Raw genomic sequence first — 18,837 nt, 5'->3', positions numbered from 1 at the left:
TCCCTGCTGGGGGGAGCTGTGGAGGGGGGTTCCCATCACACCATGCATTATGTGCCCTCGTTATCCCCCCAGAACCAGAGGTTGTGTTCTGCTTTTCCTTTCCTGAATACAACCTTTGTGAATATGCACCACTGTTGATTTGCATTCAGACCGTTAAGCCAAACCCACAGAGCTGGCTGCGAGGAGCTCTGACAGCTCGGGTTCGCTGAGCACGTGTTGACGTGAAAATGTTTTCCGGATTAATCTCCGTTTCCCCAGGATTTTGTCATCGTGGGGAACTGGTGCAAAGTTCAGACGAAGTCAGAGTGCTGGTATTTTTAAATACAACCTCTCACCTTCTCCTTTTCACATCGCTGTTTGTTTTGAAAGACTATTTTTGCCTGGCAAGTGATAATGCATTGCATCATCGCAGTCAGCCTCAGAGCTCAGCGCGCTGAGAACCCCAACCCGCAGACGGGATTTGGTTTTCTCTCTGACACCGAATGAAACCAGTGAGGAAATTGAGACCTCTGGGCAAACAGAACACCATTCCCCTGCCAGCTTTCACAACAAGGAAAGTGAGGCAGGGCTTTTAGCGCGCTGCTATCGGTGCTCCATCTGATTGACACAGTGCACTCGGGGCAACGAGGACCACAAAGGGTTGTACTCCTGAGTGCTCCCCAGGCTGAACCGATCAGCGGCACGCTGCTTTTCTTTGCTCACAGTGGCTGAGTGTATTTTACTGTGCTGCAGATGCAGAGATGGTTATCAAGCTGGAATCGTGCCTGGGCTGGCCGCGGTGCTCCCAGTGCTCCCAGTACTCCCAATACTCTGAAGCCTGAAATCCCATTCAGATACCAGTGGAGCATCATGCTCTCAGGACTGCTTCTGGATTGCACTCTTAATATCCCAGAGATCTGTGTTTTTTGTCCTCCCTTCCTCTCCCTTCCCCTTTTTTCCTTCCTTTTCAAACCAAGATTTTATCTGATAGTGCAGAAAAACCTTTTGAAGTCATCCTGTCCCCATGCAGAGCACTACATGCAGATGAATAGTTAATAGGCGCAATGCAGACGTAATTACAGAGTTATAAGAGCCTTATTTATGCTCTTCACATTAAAGTGATATCACACTATTAAATCTTCTTACCATTAGCTACTCAGTGCGGGGAGAGAACGCACAAGTGAAGCAGTCATGGGAAAATTTCCTCATTAGTCTCTTAAGAGCAGCGGAAGACACAAAGTGGGGTGGATCCATCACCTGGGCTGTGACTGAGGCAGGCAGAGAGCATTAAATACTCTGACATTGCTCCACCAGAGAAGTTTGCACACACTTCTCTGATGTGCAGAGTGGAGAGGTCACAGCTGGAACCTCTTTTCAGGGAGACGAGCACACGTTGGGCAGCAGAACATTGCTGTTGTCATGGGCACTGGCTTTCCCTGTACTGTGCACGGAGCAAATGAATGCAGGTGAGCTGCTCCATGCAGGGGTTTCAAGCAGCGGGGTCACTCCTGAAATCCGAGCAGCCCATTGAAATTCCTTTCCAGTTTGTTAAGTCAGTCAAGGCTGTGTAGGGATGAGAAGGAGCCACTTATTTATTTAGTGGAGGGTTTATTTGCTGTTAAAGGACTCTTAAAATGTTCATCTGAAATCAGGAGTAGAAAACATATTCATTACATGATGTGGAACATTAAGCCCAGATCATAGAATCATAGAATCGTAGATGGCTTGGGTTGGAAGATGCTCTTTGAATGCAAAGAAGGTGTGTGGTGCTGGTATGCATTTCTGTGTTCATTTAATTTTTAGCCTTTGTCAGATGTGTAAGGGCAGATTCCGGTGGGTGTTCTAGCGCACTCAGTTCTCACTTAGGAAACAAAATGAAGTTGTTTTGATCGCAAATGCAAATGCTTTTGAGAATAGAAATGTTCACCAACCCCAGAATGCACAAGACGAGCTGTGTCCGACCGTGGAGGTGCTCCGATCTGAGTCAGTGTCAGGCTTTCTTTGGTTTCTAAAACTAAAAGAAAAATGCTGGGTTAGTACAGCGATGATGCTCAGTAACAGCTTCATCCTTCTCCCCAGAGGGAACCGCCTCTGCTGCCACCACCGTGCTGGTCCGGTCTGCACGAGGAGATGTGGGCAACAGGATGAACAGGCACAGCCAGGCACAATCTTGTGCCTCACCATCACAGGGGGACGCCCAGACCCGAGCCCAGGGGTTGCTGCTAGCTGTCCTTCCCCTGCAAAGCCATGGGACAGCCTCAGTTGTGGAAGAGTCTGCAGAGGAGCACTGTACCCCCTTGGCTGCTAGCTGCTGTCGTGCTGTGCCCTAGCAGAGCCGTAGCTTGCGACTGTCACCCCCACCCCTTCCATCTCCATACACAATGGGGCAAACGGCACGGAAATGCTGGGTTAAGAACAATTCATGGGGAAAAAAAAGGAAGAAGAAAAGGCTTGTCGTGTGCTTCCAGTAAACACTGTATCTGACACAGAATTAATGGGGGGATTATGTGGAATCAGCATATACATTCCTCAAAGTGACTTTCCTCGACAGAAGGACACTAATCGCACTTTCAGAGATCAAAGCCTTTAATCAACGTTTAAGCATCTTAAGTTTGTTCCACTTTATTAAGGGAAAATAATGACACTGTGTTTTACATTGCTTTAAGGAGGAGGAAGATGCCCCAGAAAAGCTGCCTGTTTCTCGGCCTGGCTTCACAGCTCAGCACAAAGTCACCTCCAGTCCCACAGGGCCGTGGGGTTGGTGGCATCGCAGCATGTGGCTGGAGGAGGCAGGCGTGATCCAGCACCACGAGCAGATCAGACACATCTCAAGGCGTGTGATAGAGTCCTTGTACATCATGGGCACGTCCCCAGCAGCTGTGGGTGTTCAAGGAGGTGACGGACAGTTCTGTGGTGGTTGGATGGGGTAAAACATATTTTTCACTGCAAAACTAGGAATGCTTGGTGGAAATCTTCAGCGCTTCCTCATCCTGCGTAGGCAGCGTGTGCTAGCGGGCTGAGCTCGGGAAGGGTTCGATGTGCCCCCTTGGAAAGTTCAAAAATTCAACTGTTACATTTTCCAATTTGAAGCTTTCTTGATGATAAATTACCATTATTTTTATGATCACTTCTGAAAATCCTCAAGCTGGAGAGAAAACTTTCCCTAACATCTGCAATTACTTTTTTCCCCTCCAATTTTCCAAATAAAAGGTTAAAAAAGGGTTAAACTGGATCTTTTCTTTCCCATTTTAAATTATGCAGCATTATGAGAAAGCCTTGAAACCAATTATTCAAGCAGAGTTTTGCTTTCTCCCGCACTGAGGGATGAATCCTGCTCTTGCAGTGGGACCAAGAAAGGGAGAGAATCTTTGCCAACCTTGTCTGCCTCAGCCCTGCAGGCCGGGGAGGTTATTGCCATCGCACCAGCTGCCATCTCTCATGTTCCAGTGTCAGAGCAGCATGTTCCAAGGTCTGATTCAGCTTTCAAGCCCTCTCCTTGTTAATCCCACCCCAATCAATAAATGTCCAGCGACAGAGGTGAGCAGACAGGACTGGAGGATTCAGCTTCAGCTCAGGCTGCCGGAGCTGCTTCCCAGCTCTAGAAGAGCAACTGTGACTTCTGGGTACGTCATCTGAGCACTAGGAGATGGATTCTTCCATCCTTGACTTCTCCAGGTCCATCTCAGCATCTCCTCCCCTCGTTTCCTTGCTGTTCGAGGCTTCAGAACCTCCCAGGTTGGTGTCCACTCACTACGTGGTTACCAGTTTCATCACTACTCTACTGCTGCCGGGGATCTTGGCTGCATTTCAGGTCATGACCTGAGCATGTCCACCCTGCCATCCAGTTGGGCTGGGCAGTCATTGTCAAAGATCAGGGTTTGTTAGCACGGCAAGCTAATACTCTTTCATTAAGAAAATTGCCTTCCATAGCCTGCAGGAGCATGCAGCTCAGCTGAGCTTCTGATAAGACATTCATACATTAAGAAGAAAATGATAAGTCAGATATAAATTTGCAGTTTAATCTTGAAATGGTAAATTTTTCAGCATCTGAATCTTGTTTTCTTCGGTCAGTACCACCTCTGCCCAGGCACACCGTGACTCACCTCCTCCTAAATATCCAGTCCAACTTTTACGTATTGGCAAGAGTGCAAATTCACTGTTCAGCATTCCTTCCCATCCAAAGCGGTATTTGAGCTGGGTGGCATGGGATCCTCCTGAGGTTTGTTTTTCATAAATGATCATTCTCTCTGTTTTTCTTGCAGTACTGAACGATCTGATCTTTGCATGTCACGTGTCATTAGGTTTAAAGTCATTTAGCAGAGACGTTAATCTGCAGCTGGATGGAGCTGTCTGGTATGTGCCACTCGAGCTCAGCCTTTGTGATCTGACACTTGCTCCAGGCTTTAAGATCTTAATGTGATGAACTGTGCCTCAGTTTACCTTCCTTAACCGCTAATTTGATTTAAGGATGGAATAAATGTAGAGCTCTTCTGATCTGCACTGTTTCTAATAGCAGTGCTTGGCAGCTGTTTGAGCCATGGAGATTTTTCCATCCCCTGCAAGCTCCGCTGAGCCTTGGCCTCGCCTTCCCCTCTGCACAGAGCTCTTCTTCCTTCAGAGAGCTATCATAAGGGTTAGTTCATTAACACCTCTAGAAGGCACCTGGAGTGGAAAATCGTTGATGAGTGTTCCGTTTGGGCAGCGCAGAGGAGCTGTCAGGCCAGTTCACCACTGCCCATGAAACTGTCACCTCCATTTGGAGTTTGCCTCTTGCACTGTCTGAGTGTGGATGTGGATGCATCTCCCACCCAGCGTCATCTGGGCTGACTCTGGAGCTGCAGACAGGCTTTTATCTGCCTGAAGAAGCAGAGGGTGAGTTCAGTAGAAGATGTGTCTATGAGATAACAGCCGACCACAACAGAGTTACTGTATGAAATAGTCCCGCCTGGTGACATGGACGTGCCCCGGGAGTTCTGCTGACTGCAGGCAGAGGAATAAATTCCCCTTCCTTCCTTTGTACCCATTTTAACCACTTGGGTTGATGGAAAAAGAATAGAGAAATGATTTTCTCTCCCAGTTCTGACAATCCTGCTTTTTTCCTCCAGGGCATTCATCACACAGGGCTTAGAGAAAAACAAATCAAGCTTTCCATTTCTTTCCACTCAACGTGTGCTTGGCCGGGTTTTGTCTCTCCATCGGTGAGAGGAGCGATGGGATCACGCTCAGTCCCAAACAGACAGTGGCTACAGCTCCAGCAGCAGCCCCGCAAAGCCCATTCCTCAGCAGCATGGGACCCAGCTGCACGGGACCCAGGGCCACGTGTTGAGCAGGGGCAGAGGCGCAGTCGTGCAGCAGCCGCAGTTGTGCCTCGCCAGCCGCATCTCGCCTTGGCAAGCGGCAGCACGCACGTTAAAGCCAATTGCTGGGAAGTGACGGGGTTGTTACACACTGCCACGCCGGCTCATCATCGCTTTTGTCAGAAAGTGACCTTGGCAGGTATCGAGTGTCTGGCAGCACTAAAAATATCAGCTGTTGCTGTCTGCTAGGTTGCAAAACCACGGGCGCCCATGCAGACGCAGGACGTGCGAGCGAGATGAGGCTTTGCAAAGCCCTTCCTCTCCTCCTGGCAAGGCAGCGTCTCTGCTTTCTAAGGTTGTCTATGAGTGCAAACTTGTTCCAAGATGAAAATCCCCTTTTGGAGGAGGGTGGGAGAAACCAATGGCGATGTGATTTCAGCAAATGAGATGTAAAGGGAGAGGTAGAACTAAAGAGGGGATGGACAGATGGACCGACACCAGGCTGGGATGGCAGGAGATGTGGAGGGCAAGGGCAGCTCCGAAGAGACAAGGCGGCCCAGACAACTGCAGACATCTCAGCAGTGGTGCTGGCAGAAGGCTCAGCGGGCTCCCTTGGCTCTGACGCTTTTTCACACTGGCTTCTTCCATTCTGTTCATGTTTCTTTCTATTTCTACACCTGGATCATGGCCAGAATAAGAAGGGGAGATAGAAAACTTAGTGCTTTTCAATTAAACGAGAAGCACTTTGCCATTGTAAGCGAGCTTATTTAGACATTAAATCAAAATCAAATGCTTGTGCTATCAGTGCTACTTACAGTCTGATAATTAATGATGGCTTTCCCCAGCAAAAACTCTTCTGTGTTCTGTCAGCACCACTGTACATCTTTGATCAAAAGCTTTTTAAGTAGTTTCAGAAGCTGGATCTTTAAAATAAAAATAACACGCAGTGGTAATTCTCTGCCCAGGAAATAAATAATAAAGGCTTGTAGCATTTAAGTGTTGGATGTCAGCTAATCAACAATTTCAGCATCATTGCGTGGTGGTGAGCTGAGAAATGGGAAAATGAAGGGGCTTTGCAGTTATGTGGAAACTCTGGCAATGTGAAGGAATCTTAAAGCAGATTATTTTCAGGACCTTTTCTCTAACCTAAGCGGTGGAGAGAGTTCTCAGTGCTAATGGAAATCAAGCCCAGTTCCTCTTACGGAAATATAAACCATCCCAGTCACATTTCCCCTTCGCCCTGCTCAGTCTTGGAGGAGGATAAAAGGAGAAAGGGAGGAAGACTCTGTGCATTGAGCTGCATGCATTGAACTGTGTGCATGATTGTTTGCTGGGCAGAAGTCCTCAAGGTCGCATCCCATCCCCAGAAGGCAGCTGTGCACCTCTGGTGCTGGGAGCACACCGTGCTGCTGCAGGGAGGCAAGACTGGCTGCAGGCCGGGCGAACGCCTCCGGCAGGGTCTCCATACCCTCCTGTTCCTCACCTTTCCTCAACTTAGAATTGGCCTCCATTCTCAGATGGGCTTCCTTGCCTTGCCTTTTTCTGCCCGGTGCCTTTGGGAGCACCTCAGAGTTCCCCACCTCTCCGTTTGGGGTCAGAGGGACGTCCCTCCTGGTGCATCTCCCAGCCTTCATCTCCAACCCGTCTGCAGGAAGGAGCCTGCCTTCCTCCATCAGAATGCTCAGCAGAGCCGACAGCTGCCAAGTGCAATAATTGGGCCTCACCTCACTTTGCCTCGCGCTGCCAGCTGCCGGTGCAATTAAGCTGCATTATTACTTTCTAAACTGAGAAACATTTCCACTCCTCCCCGTGCTCCCCTCCTCCTTCTCCACCCCCCCGTGCCGCCCGTGCTGCGTCAGCTCATCCCATGCTCGCGGGGCAGCTCGGAGCAGGTGGCTGCAGCACCTTCAGAAGGGCCCAGGGGGCTGCTCCGTGCAGACGTGTGGGGCTCCGGGAGCAGCTGGAAGCCGTCGTTAAGAACAGTTTTTCTTTTGGCAGTAGTTACTGCTAGAAAAACACAACGTGACTTGAGGCTGCAGAAAGCAGCCCGTAAAGGACCTGTGAACTTTTCTTGCTGTGGTTAGATTTGTTACGTTGTTTACCCTTTCTGATGCAAATGCAGTTGAAATAGGTTCGGGTTGGATATTAGGGAACATTTCTTCTCCAAACAGCAGTGATGCATTGGCATGGGCTGCTCAGGGGACGGCGGGGTCACCATCCATGGGGGTTGTCCATAACCATGGAGGTGCAGCACTGAGAGACGTGGTTGGTGGGCATGGTGAGGGTGGGATGCTCCAGCCATAATGATTCAGTGATACTGTGAACGCATAGAAAGCCCTTGAGGAAGCAGCTGGAGCCACCTGAGGAGGTGGTGTGGGTGCGTGTCCCATTCGCTCAGACCACGCGGGTCTCTCTGCAGGGGGAGGTGGGTGGGTGCCCCGTGTCCTCGGCATGCAGCGCACACGTGTTGGGTCATCTGAAGGAATTATCACACGGTAATTAACAGTACTTGCAGATTTGAGTCCAGCCGGCGGTGAGATTGTACACTGTGTATCTTCTACAAAATGTTTTCTATTACTTTGAGCAGATGAAAACTGACATAGGTTCAGAATGACTTGGAAAATCAATAAGCAATAAAACTTAGCATGAAGACAAATGAATTATCCCAATCAGAAAAAGCACTGAGAGGCCGTCAAGCTAGTTAGACAGATGAAGTCAAATGTCACTCCCAGAGATGAGCAGTTGTTAGTGCAGATGCTAGGCTCCGTTTCAGAATGTTTTCTCAACTTCTATCTCTCTTTAGGATGGAGCTTGCTTCCATCTGCCAAACTCAGTCTGAATCAAGCAGAAGGAGACAAACATCCCACGGAACATCTCATCTCCCTAGAGGGTATCTTCCTTTGCGTTACTCTTCTGAATTCAACACACGAGGTGGCTCAGCAGAGCAGCCCTGGCAGTGGGGGCTGTGCTGTCACCAGGCCTCGTGCTGGTGGGGGCACAGGGGCTCAGCTCTGTGCATCATGCAGGGCTGAGCTCGGGGCTGGGGGCTGTCCCTCCCCCCCCATCACACATGGTGCCTGCTCTGTGCTCCGTGAGACGGCAGCCTCACCCCGCCTGAGCCGGGAAGGGGAAGCTAACTTCTACAAGCGATTAACTAATTAAAATGCGCTCGAACAATTGCAGTTGAGTGTCTGACTATAACCTTCAGCTCTGGCTTAATTAGTACATAAACCTTGCTTTACGTCCTGTGCGAAGGGTTGAATTGAATGTGCTTGGAATTATCTGCTCAGTGCAGCGAGGAGACCAGGTACCAGCAGCTCCCTGCTATCAGTACTCCTCCCCACCTGACTGGGCTGTGACCATGCACTTACCTCTTACGGTGCCCTGAATGAGTTTAATGACTTCGGGTCAGTAAGGACGGGGCTGGGAGAGCTGTTAGCCTATGTGATGGCATTACATGGAGAAAAAGTCTGAATCTGTTTCCAGCACCAGAAGAAATAGATTTGTATTTGCTCATAATCATATGTTTTTAGCTAAATTAATCACTGGATTAGATCTAGTTCTGGTTCAGCAGAACCGCACCGTGCTGTGCTTATCCTGATCTGACTCCCTGGCTTCATGTGAGCTGAGTCTGTGGGTGCTGGTATGGAGAGAGGGAAGAACAACCCAGTGGTAACCAGTGGGGGCTTTGCAGAGCTGGCTGGGCAGGGACGCTCAGTGGCTGGTGTGAAATATTTGGGGCTTGACTTGATACGGATGATGTTCTCCAAGTTCATAGCAAAACAAAACTGGGTAAGAAATCATTCCAGCCGGAACAAAACATTTGCTTCATTTGCAGTTGTTCAGTCAGTTGTTCAATCGGATAGAAAGAAATGGAGTGATGAAATACCGGTTCAAAAGAAAACATTGGAAGGTTTCAGTATGGGAATTTGAAGTGGGGGAAGGAGACCAGCAAGGTGAAGTGCATGAACTCATAGCTCTGCTGGCCGCAGTGCAAGTGCTGCAACACAAAGCACCTGAGCCCGGCTGCACTGCAGGAGGTGACTGGAGTCCTCGCCTGGTGCACCCAGGAAAAGGAACGGCAGAGCTTTTAATTAGAGAACTGCTGAAACGTGATGTTCCAGAGATCAGAACTTCTCAAGCACTTAGAGTTATTTTGGGGTCCAAATGGACTTTTTCTTCTGACAAGTTCTGGTTCTAGCGTTTCTCAATGGGAAAAGATGAGGTAATCTCCTGGGCAAGCTGTCGCTATTCCTGGTACCCGCAGCAGCTTCTTGAACCCCTTCACGTACTCTCACTTTTCCCCTCCCACACACAGTGCTGAGAAATAAATCCTTTGGAAATGGAAATCAGGCTCGAAGTAAACAGATTAGTAATGGTTAGTTGGTAACTCTTTATTAATTAAATGTCCTAAATACATCTAAGCCTAGGCATTTAATTTAGATTTATAAGGATAATTTAGATTTATAACAATAGTTATTATACATTAAGTACAATAAATGCCAATTGATTTTTATAGACAATATTTACTCAGGTGTAACTGCACAGCAAAATTTAATTATCTTCCTGCTTTGTTAGAAGGATGAGGCTGAGCTTTCAGTAGCAGGACCCTGTGAGAGGGCTGGCAGCGAAGGGAGCTGCTCCCACTACCCCCACCTTAGAAAGCCAACCTTGATCTTGCCCCACTCCATAACTGCAAAGTAAGAAGCTCGCCCTGCATCTTTCAATGGGAAAAGTGATGGGAAATCTTGGTGTTGGCTGTGGGCTGCAGCAGCTGCCCAAGGACTAAGAGGTTGGCTGCTGAAGCTCGGCCCCCACAGCTTCGCTTTGGGTAGAGGGAAGTGTAACGGATCCCACAGAATGTTTCCTGCCAGTAGGATGCAGTGCTAGGCTTCGTGCATGGAGAGGAGGAGAACCTAATACCTGGTAGCATCACTTGTCATCAGAAGGGCCACGGTGTATGGAAGATGATGTCAGGGAATGCGGTGCAGTCACTGGTTATGAACTGAAGAGGACATTTCTGATTTCTGCGTGGGAAACACCAATGTGACATTCTGGGAATGTTTGTGGGTAAGGAGCCACATCAGCGCATCTCCGTGCTGGGAGGAAAGCGTTCAGAGAGGGGTTCTGAAACAGAAGGCTTTAATCCGTTTGTTCCAAATGACTTTTAATTTTGCCATTGTGTTCTTTTCATTAACGGAGTGGAGAAAGAGTATGACCATCGTGGTGATGATCATTTGCAATACTAATATGTTTTCTGAGAAATTCCATATCTGTTGGTAACAAAAGAAAAGTCGAATTCCTAGGAAACCCTTCAGGGCACAAACCCTCTTTCCTCCCTGTCTCCAGCACTCTGGCCATCCGAGCAGCTTTCGTATTTTGTTGGCTCCCTCTGCAGTGGGTGCCTGCAGCGTGTCGGTGGAGCAGTCTGGGCAGGATCTCTCCCTGTTTCATTTTGCTAAGGTTTCTACAAACATTTCATTCATTTGCAGTTCAGGGTGTTTCATGTTCCATAAGCTTCGCTTCGAGATTTGAGGGAGAATGAGACCGGAATCTCAAGCAGAAGCCAATGAGGCTCACCTGTGTTCATGTCAGCCCCATAAATCAGCCCAGGCACTCAAACAAGTTCACGAACCTTTGGGAAACTCGGAATGAACCTGGGCTGAATCTCCAGGCTGGATGCACAGTTTTCCTAGTAAATAATTCACAACATGCAGCTGAGCTGGCAAGATAATGATTTCTAAAGCAAAAATAATGTAAAGCACTGATACTATATGGGATAAACACATTTTTAATGCAGTTGTACTGAAGAATGTGCTGGTGTAATCTTGGAATGTAAATTTGCCTGCTCCGACCACTGTGACTTTCCCCACGTTTTTATTTCTCTCGAACATCACAAATACCAACAGCTCACCAAAATTAACAGGAATCCCACGTGCTTAAAGACCTCTGCCAAATCCACCCCGTGCTGTGTGTTCTGCATCCTCTTTGATGTGCAATATTGCACATTCTCTGAATGGAGAGTGTATCGGTGCTGTACGGGTTTGTTTCACAGCCCCACTGCTGTGGACAGCACATGGCAAGGGGAGGACGTGAGGAAAATAGATGTGCATGGGGAACCCAGCCAGCAAATGGGAGGATCCTCTGGAATCCGTAATTGGAATAATTACTTGGAATATGAGTTTGTGGCAGAGGAGCTCATGCTGCACGTCCCTTCAGTCCTGGTGCGGGTCTGTGAGCTGAGGAATTTGGGTTTCACGTGGCAGCTGTGCTCGCACGCAGTTGCGCAGTGCAGTGTTGGGGTCTGAGCTCGTGGCACCGTGCCTGAGCAGCACGAAGCGCTGCGAGCACAAAGGATTCAGGAGTGCATTGCGCTCAGGAACTGGGGCCCAAATCGAGATCCCGGATGGCAATGCACAGAGGAAGGAGGGCAGGGGCTGCTCAGGCACTCACAGCCCTCTGTCTGCACCTGCCCTCTGGGTGCAAGTCCAAACCAAACTGCTTCTTCCCCCTTACTGCCTAGGGGCACGTGCAGGAACCCAAGCCTTGGCCTGGGATGGCCTTCAGCAAGAGCAACGAGCGCCGGCCCGGCTGTATGCTGAGAGCAGTTTACATGACGCTTGGACAGGGCAGCGAGGTTTTTCTGTTTTGTTGGCATGAAAGAGAATGACCAGGCAGAGAAATAAAGGGAGAGATAAATCTGCTCACGCGCGCACACACAAATATTGTGATGAAAATGAAGATGGTTCTGTTGTGTGAATGTTTCGAGGAGCACAGAGCACTGGGAACATGTTCCAAATGTCAAATGGATTATACTCCAGCGCCCTTATTGTTTCATATAATTCTCATCTAATGTCACCCCTGGCAACAATAATACAAGTCTCAATATTCGCTTTGATGGAGCCTCGCTGAATATTTTTAAGCAATGAGGAAATTGCCAGGGGGAGTGAGAGAAGGAGGGGCAGGCGGGATGGGGACTGCACCCAGCACGAGGGTGACAAAACAGATCCCCGAATTAAATCCATCAGGAAGATTGAGTTTGCAATTTCAGGGTCTCCGACGCCCGCGCTGCTGCGGCTCGGCGAGGCTCGCGTTTGAGTCTTAATCATGAGGTTTGTCTCCATCGGAATACAATTAGGGAGCCTGAGCTGGAAGCGAACAGATCGGAGGAGCGGAGTGAAGGCGAACGCAGTAACACGAAGAGGGACAAATCTTCGTCATTCTGCCGGGCTGAACGGAGCTGTCACATTACAAGGTCAGGCCGAAGTGAGCTGATTTTGCGGGAAGGAAGGATGAAATGACTACAAAGGTGGAAAGTGCAGAGAGGCAGCACTGGCTCATCCTCCGTTATTTGATTGCTCTTTTGACCCCACAGGTTTTCATAAAGTTGATTAACAGATCCACGAGCCGTGCTGCTTCCCATCCTCCTTCCAGGAGGGCTGAGAACACAGGAGCAGCAGCGCTGTGTGAGTGCTCCGAGAGACTGCTGACAAACAGCCAGCGGGGTTCGGGCTGCAGGAGCCACACACCAAGTGGGACCTCACCTGGGCGGCTCCTGGGACCACAGACGGGATCAGAACGGCTGCATCCATTCCCATCCACCCAACGTGGGGCAGCAAGCCCTCTCCTGGGGCTGGTCCTGCAAGAGAAAGCAGGAATTAGGAGCTGCGTTCAGGGCAGGCTCTAATCTTCGGAGCATGAAGGAATTCTCATTAAAGTCAGTCACAAAGTTTATGTTCATTTGACCTGAAAAAAAGGTTAGTTCGAGGCAAAATCTTTGTATGGGAAGAATGGAAAACACTTCAAAGCAGTTAAATCAGAGAAAGATGCTTAGCCTTTCGCTTAATTCTCCAAGGAGTCTTCTAGCATAGATACAGCAGTCTGTTCCAAATTGGTGCTGTCATGCCAGATGCACAGACCTGGGAATGGACAATTTGGGGTCCATAATATTTATAATCTCAGTGTGTGGCCTCTCTTCTGTGTCCTGCTGTCTGCGCTGATTGCACAGTGTTTGTCTTATTCCAAGAGCCATCATATGTGACACAGACATAATGTTTCCCTTCTTATTTCTCCCTTAAATTATAGGAGTTTCACTGAGCTCTATGATTTGTGCAGGCAGTATTACAGGCATCAATCACAGCTTGCCTTTTCCCTCCCATCTCTAATGGCACAAGGTTCTTTCTTCAGTGCTCATGGTCCTACGCAGACCAAGTGTGAGTTAAAAGGTTTCAGTGGGGAGGGTCTGGAAGGACAGGGCAACATTCATTGTTAGAGGTCAGACGGGAGCGCAAAAAGCAAAATACTGTCATCTTGTGCAGCCATAATCTGGACATCACCTTATGGTTAATGGCTCCTGTTTCAGGACAGGGATTCAGGAGATGGGCCAGCACCTGGCAGGCTGTGCCCAGCTCCCAGTTCCTGCTCATCAGGTCCTGCTCGTGCTCGGGCTCTCTCCATCGCCGTTATGCCCTCTCCTTGGTTACAGAGCTGGGACCAAGCTGCTCCCTGGTCATAACCAGCCTGACATATATCTTAAATAGGATCTCTGCAGTGAGAGGAGGTGCGCACAGAACCTGCACAACCTGCTTGGATACCACGTTACCAACAGGTGGTGAGATAAATCCCACGTTACGCTCCCTCTTCAGCTGGTGCAAACAGAAGGGTGCCCTGCAGAAGTCACCTTCAGTCCTCAAATAGTCTCATGCTGACTGAAGATCCCCATCTCTTGCTGTTGGCTGCAGAGCATCTTAATTTAGCTGCTCATTGAGGTACCTGTGTCGCACTCAGGAGTGGCACCCAAGAGCATGCATGCTCTGTGGGCTGTACCAAGGAAAAAAACCTTTTCATTTAAGCTGGAGTCCCCAGAAAGTATCACAGCGGGCACTTTCATAAACATGTACCATCATAAACATGTACCAGAACAGACTAAAGGAGATTTAGGATATATGAAATCTGGAGTCTTCTTTGGAAGACATGCTCCCTTACTCTCCCTGCTGAAATTCTGCTGTTGGGTTTGGCTCTGAGTTTTCAGCCCGTGACAACTGACCAGACAGATCACTGTCGGAATTGTCCCCTTCCTGAGGAGTGATGGAAGATGGTTTAGCTTACAGTAATCCGTGGCCAGGCCCCCGAGGGGTGTCCTTTCAGTGCCCTTCCTCCTCTCATCCCAGTGAAATGCAATAATGGCCGGCCACCTGCAACTTGCTTTTGTACTGCTGGTGTTTGGCATTCTCTTTGCTGCTGCCTGAGGGTATGCGCCAATCTGTTAATACATATATAAATATTATCCTTATTAATCCCTCAGAGAAAAATAATATCAACAAAACTTATTGCCGTTTCCTGTGTGGCTGACTGAGTAATGTGAACCAGATGATGTTTATGTTTAAGAAATGAAAATGCCAATAAAAACGCAATTTTAAATAAGTCACCTCTCGCTATTTTCCTATACCAAATGGAGGAATAACAGAGACATGCTACATCTGCGTGTTAAAATTCAGCAAAAACAAATGGTCTTTATTACAGCAGTCACAGTGGTTACAGCCATGATGGCCCCACTGCAGAGTTGCACTCTAATTTTTAGTGCATCCCTAAATGTTAAGCGCTTCTGTGGGAAGTGCTTAATAAATTAAGAGTTTGTGATTGCTTCTGGCCAGAGTGCACAGCTACCAGGTCTCGGTTGTGCCCTTCAGAATGCTGAAATGGAGAGACAAGTCTACTGCTGGGAAAAGCTGGTGCAACTCTTTGTGTTCAGTAAGGCCACACTTCTTTGCATGGACGTACGTAGTTCTGGAGCTCATTCATCCATACCAACAGCATGAGATTAAAGAAAGAGGGAAAAATCAGTAAAATCACACTTAAACTCCTCTAAATAGGACAAAAGCAGCACTGCATCTGTAGGAATGGCCCTCTGCAGTGGGGGAACCCACAGCAAGTACCACTGGAGGATGATTCTGGTCTGCAAGGAGACGTATTTATCTGACGCTTATTAGAGAGCGTGTATCTGACCAGATGTTAAGCTCAGAAAACTCTTTCCAATTTCCTGCTTCCATATGTCCATTGCTTCCCAAAGTTTTCATCTTTCAGGCTATAATTATTAGTGATTGATCCCTTTCACTAAATGATTTCTTGTTTTTTTGTTTGTTTTGAGTCTTTGAATTCCATAAGTGAAATCCTTTTTGCCGTTTTTGGTTCCAATTATCGAAGAAAGAACCATCAAGAGCTAAAAAAAAACGGCCAAATTATAAGCCAGCGATGCCCATCATCTTTCAGAGATGAGAATAATCAGGCTACTTTTCTAACATGATGAAAATAGGGCTCTCCATTGCAAGTGGATCGTGTGCATCTGTCAGACTTCGGCCTTATCTGTGATTGCGAGCTGGCTGTCGTCCACTTCCAATTGTCTTGCACCTCTCCCAGTAGCTGAGGTTTCTCTTCGAGCTCCAGCCTGGCCAATTGTGTGATCAGACAGGACTCTTAGCTTGCTTGAAAAAACAATCAATTGTCTAGTTTTTATGGCTGTGAAAAGAATAATGTTCAAAAGACTGCTTCTTAAAGAGAGAGAGTTAGACAGCAAGACGCTGGTATGAATTTCTCTTTCTGCAGTATATCTGCTTATGTTTCTCCACCTCTCTAGCTGATCGTCTATCTAAAAATAATAGATTTTTTAAAAAGTAGTTTAAAAAAAGTGACAGTCATTCAGCAGAAGGCATTGCAGCCTGTACGTTTCATTCAAGCCTCTATGTGAGGACCAGAAAGGGCTTAGCTTTAGTGCTGGCTTCTGAAAGGGTTGACTTTCTTCTAATAGAAGCCCAGATTGCAAGTGAAGGGCTCAGCTGGGTGAACATGGGATAGACAAACCTTGGTACCACCCTAATGGAGCTGAGCATCTCCAGATCAGGCTCCATCCAAAGGATGAAGGTTTAGCGGACGTGGTGGTGATTTAGTGGGTACGGCAGTGATCGGTTGATGGTTGGACTTGATGATCTCAGAGGTCTTTTCCAACCTCAGCAATTCCATAATTCCACGATGTACATCTGTGCTCTTCCTCCCCATGCCTCATCCTCCCTGCACAGCTCCACAGCCCAGGGCCAGAGCAGCAGGGTTAGAAAAGTTTCCTTCCCCCCTCTGGAATAACAAAAACCTCTCTGGCAGGCACACAGCTCCAGCATGCCGCGAATGAAACAATTAAAAATGATAAAAGCCCTATCTTGGTTCTGAACACTCCAGTAGAGTGAAGAGATAAGCCCCCCTTTCATTCAAAGTCATTAACGGCTCAGCAATTTCAATGCCGTTTCCCGTCGAAATGCATGAATTTTTAATCCTTTAATTGCACGCTATCCTAAACACCACGTGTGCTTTCTTCTTATTTATCCGCTTGCTTTTGTTGTAACAGGTAAATACATTTCTGAACTGGCTTTTCTTGGGAAAAATCCATTGTGGTCATCTGCAGGCAGACAATGGGGCTGCTGGGCGCTGCCTGGCACAGGCTGCAGTGGGCTCTGCTGGGATGGGCTGAGATCCTGCATGGGCACGGGGCTGGGGGAGAGCAGGGCCGTTCTTCCCAGCCTCTGAAATGGCTTTTGTGATAACAGGAAAATTAATTACGAGGGAGATTTCTGAAAGGAATATCCTGCCGATACGATAGCTGTGTTTATTTGAGACGTCTGTTTGGGTTTGTTTCTGAAGAAACTCCTGTGTTTTGCTCTTGGAGCTCTGAGTGGCTGGTGATACAGCTATTGTTGCAATAAATATGCATTCATTTCCGACCTCAGCAATGTTTAGGGAGCATTGTGTGCCCTGAGCAGAGTTTTCGGGAGACCAAACACAATGGCTGATGCCAAGATTGAGATCACATTTTCTCAAAGACCGGGCAGATTGGATCCAGGGATTAACTCTAGATCACAAGCTTCGTAATTATAACAGGGCTCATTTAATGGAAATAATCAACAGAACAAACCATTTCTAAAGCATCTGATCTTTGTTGGGAGGAAAAAGGAGGTAGTTCTTCTTGCCATGAAGGATCTATCAGTGGTTCGTGGTGACACTCATCACGTTTGTTTTTGAGCCGTCCTCAGTATCTTTCCTGTTGTGGATGGGTTTGTTTCTTGCCTGTGGACTAAGAGTAAATAATTGGTGAAATTCCTGCCGAGCTGCAGGTTTTGTCTGACACTCCATTGCTCTGCCTTTTGCTTTTTTACCCGCACTTCTACAAATTTAGTATCTCAAGCTCTAAATGAGGACCCTGATGGTCTTCACTCGCCTTGCACTTTGCTGCAAATTGATGACATAAATTTCAGGCCAATGAATAACATGGGCAATGGAGTTGAAGGGCAGAAGATATCACAGGAATTACTGAGCTGATTTCCTCCATAGCTCAGGTCACACATGGAGTAATTCCTAAGCTGGAGGACATTAGTCTTCCCATTATGCAAGGCGTATTGGTTCAAAAGTTCAACTGTTTGGCAAAATTCACATGGTACTCTTGTGCTCTGAGCAAGGAGGGAGCATATATTTGGATCTCACACGATGTCTGTGAACTGAAAGCGTGTGTCATAAATCTGAGCATTTGCCACTGTGCTTGAGCCAAACTAAAGTGTTTTTTTAGAAGGATTTGAGATGTCCATGGAAGAGATAGGGTTGGGGGCAGGGGAGTGTTCATTTTCTTGCAAATGGGGATGCGTGTTGCTGCTGTTCCTGCTGTCCCTCTCAGAGCTTTGTTAGAGCTGTGATGGATTTGTGAATCCCAGCATCACGGCACCATCAGAGATGTCACCTTTTTATGTTCTTTGGCCCAACGGGACTTGAAAAGTACCAAAATGCTCAGAAATATGCATTCTGATCAAATTATGCAGATTCAGCTAATCTGTTGGGAATTGAGATAAGGGTTTGAGTGCATTGCAGCACTGGTCTGAAAGCAAACATGGCTGTGAGGTGCTGTTGTGCTCCTGGCTCAGTACTTCAGTGGCTGAAATCAGCACAGAGCCACCTGTTACTGTGTTCTGGGCAGGATTTGCCCCTCACTGAGGTCTGAATCTACTCATGTTTAGAGCTTTTCCATAATACAAAGCCAAGCCAAATCAGGTCCTGAGGTCTCCTTGCTAACACAGATGATATTTTGTAAACTTCTCACTGATTCAAAATGTTAAATGCGGCAAAGTAAATGTTTTCTTAAGCAAGCTATTTGCAAGTCAAGACCAAATGCGTGCTTCGTGCTGGCTAATATCCAGCATGACATGGCTGAGCAGGTGTAGGGATATTAATGTCTTTGTATTAGGATTCGCAGTAAATACGATCCCAGCAATATCACAGGGACCAATTGGCTATTAAGCTAGAGGCTAAATTTGTTGTTTTTTTTTTTTTTTAATGTCACAATAAATCTTAGTTTTCTACAAAGCCTAGGAAAATATTAAATCAAATCCCTTTCTTCTTTCCCCCCCCCTCCTTAGCTATTGATTGAGAGCATTATATATCAACTAACCACAAGGAGAGCATGCCATAACTCTGATTGATCACCCGTGTATTTCTGGCACTAGTTCTGTGACAAGTGCATGCTTTGCTGGCC

At 47.5% G+C, this 18,837-nt stretch overlaps 2 long non-coding RNA genes across 8 annotated transcripts in view; both read left to right on the top strand.

Annotated features, from left to right (window-relative positions):
• The window catches only part of LOC110387434, a 235,153-nt gene that overhangs the window by 44,396 nt on the left and 171,920 nt on the right, over positions 1-18,837 (top strand). The window lies entirely within an intron of this gene.
• On the top strand, positions 16-14,699 carry LOC110387438. The gene is made up of 3 exons (XR_002432523.1): positions 16-1,445; positions 2,646-7,771; positions 8,080-14,699. It is a non-coding gene; the product is annotated as an uncharacterized LOC110387438 (long non-coding RNA).

The sequence above is a fragment of the Numida meleagris genome, chromosome 22 (assembly GCF_002078875.1).
Source record: "Numida meleagris isolate 19003 breed g44 Domestic line chromosome 22, NumMel1.0, whole genome shotgun sequence".
Taxonomy (NCBI): domain Eukaryota; kingdom Metazoa; phylum Chordata; class Aves; order Galliformes; family Numididae; genus Numida; species Numida meleagris.
The sequence above is the reverse complement of the archived record's forward strand: the minus strand, read 5'-3'. Positions and strand labels throughout refer to the sequence as shown.